Source organism: Myodes glareolus, chromosome 5, assembly GCF_982192425.1.
Source record: "Myodes glareolus chromosome 5, mMyoGla1.1, whole genome shotgun sequence".
NCBI lineage: Eukaryota > Metazoa > Chordata > Mammalia > Rodentia > Cricetidae > Myodes > Myodes glareolus.
In genome coordinates, this window is record NC_142030.1 from 108,502,688 (window position 1) to 108,504,762 (window position 2,075).

The following is a 2,075-nucleotide window of genomic DNA, read 5'->3' on the forward strand; positions in this document are numbered from 1 at the left end:
TAAATATTTGTGTGTGATGTATATGTATATATATATATTCGTATGTTTCTCCAGTTTGGTTGTGAAAGTACAGGTACACACACACACACACACACACACATACACACACACACACAAAACACATATATGTGGCAGGCAAAAGAATAACCTCTGTTCTAGGTAGTTGTCCACTAGAACACTAACCACTTTCCATCTTATCTGAGACTGTGTATTGTATTGCTGACTGCTGCCTATGATAGACTAGCTGAGCAAGAGCCTACATGGATTCCCACCCTTCTGTCACCCATTTCACAGTGCAAGCACTGGGATGGCAGATGCTTAATCCCTTTTCTTACTTGGCTTAAGTTCAGGAAATCTGAACTCAGTTTGCCATGCTTGCATGGCAGGAAGTTGTCACACTGAGTTTTTCCCCTGAAGAAATGACTATTCTATCACTCCTTCAGTAATTAATATTTCCCCATTAAAAGCTAGTATCTCCAAGAGCTAGATCTTAAATAATTCCTGGATAGTCTCTTATATCATTTATGGAAAATTTTCAAAATGAGAGCTATAACAATTATTTCAAAAATATCAATTTTAACTGGCTGCTCTGAAAAGCCATCTTTGCATTGTTCCTGGTGCTGCTCGGCGCTCTCTGCAGCCGCCTTCGCCGCCCGCCCGCCTCCTCCTCCTCCGCGGCGGACTCCGGCAGCTCTCTTGCCAGAGTCCTCGAACTCGATTCTTCTCGCCCTCGCTGCAGTGGATCACCGGCGTGCCCCACCATGTCAGACGCGGCCGTGGACACCAGCTCCGAGATCACTACCAAGGACTTGAAGGAGAAGAAGGAAGTTGTGGAGGAGGCAGAGAATGGAAGAGACGCACCTGCCAATGGCAATGCTAATGAGGAAAATGGGGAGCAGGAGGCCGGCCGACAATGAGGTAGATGAAGAAGAGGAAGAGGTGGGGAGGAAGAGGAGGAGGAGGAAGAAGGTGACGGTGAGGAAGAGGATGGAGATGAAGATGAGGAGGCTGAGGCTCCTACGGGCAAGCGTGTAGCTGAAGACGATGAGGATGATGATGTTGACACCAAGAAGCAGAAGACTGACAAGGATGACTAGACAGCAAAGGACAAGCTAAACTAAGGCCGCCGTGACCTATTCACCCTCCACTTCCTGTCTCAGAATATAAACGTGGTCACCTTCGAGTAGAGGAGCAGGCTCCGCCCGCCAACAGCGGGCAGTGCCACCCACAGATGACCTGCACTCTTCATCAACCCACCAAAACCACAACATGAATTTGCAACAAGGGAGAAAAAACCAAAACTTCCAAGGCCCTGCTTTTTTTCTTAAAAATACTTTAAAGGAAAATTTGTTTGTATTTTTTATTTACATTTTATATTTTTGTACATATTGTTAGGGGTCAGCCATTTTTGATGATAACGGGTGACCAGACCAGCCTTCAGAGCGTTCTCTGTCCTACTTCTGGCCTTAATTGTGGTGTGACCATGTTCATTATAATCTCAAAGGAAAAAAAAACCTTGTAAAAAAAAACAAAACAAAAATGACAACAAAAAAACAATCTTATTCCGAGCATTCCAGTAACTTTTTTTGTGTATGTACCTAGCTGTACTATAAGTAGTTGGTTTGTATGAGATGGTTAAAAAGGCCAAAGATTAAAGGTTTCTTTTTTTTCTTCCTTTTTTTTGTCTATGAAGTTGCTGTTTATTTTTTTTTTTTTGGCCTGTTTGATGTATGTGTGAAACAATGTCCAAAAATAAACCGGAATTTTATTTTGCTGAGTTGTTCTAAAAAAAAAATATCAATTTTGAACCTAATTGCAGGTGATATAAGTTGATAGTTTATGAAAGACTATTCAACAACATTATATTTGTAATTGCATGCATATTTCCAAATCATATGCATTTTAAAGCTATTTTGATATCAATCATATCACTTTTACAATAGGTTGGTGCAGTTGATAATTAACGCTTTAAATTACATTTTTTTTTTTTTACTGATGATTAAGTTTAGTGAATTTCGATATAAGAACAAAGATTAGCAGCTAATAAATAGTAGTCTCAGGTCTTCTGACTTGAG

The 2,075-nt window shown here is 40.7% G+C and overlaps 1 pseudogene; it reads left to right on the plus strand.

Moving 5' to 3' along the window:
- Positions 1-595: 595 nt before the first annotated feature.
- LOC125406764 (prothymosin alpha-like) lies at positions 596-1,674 on the plus strand (annotated as a pseudogene).
- The last annotated feature ends 401 nt before the right edge of the window (positions 1,675-2,075 follow it).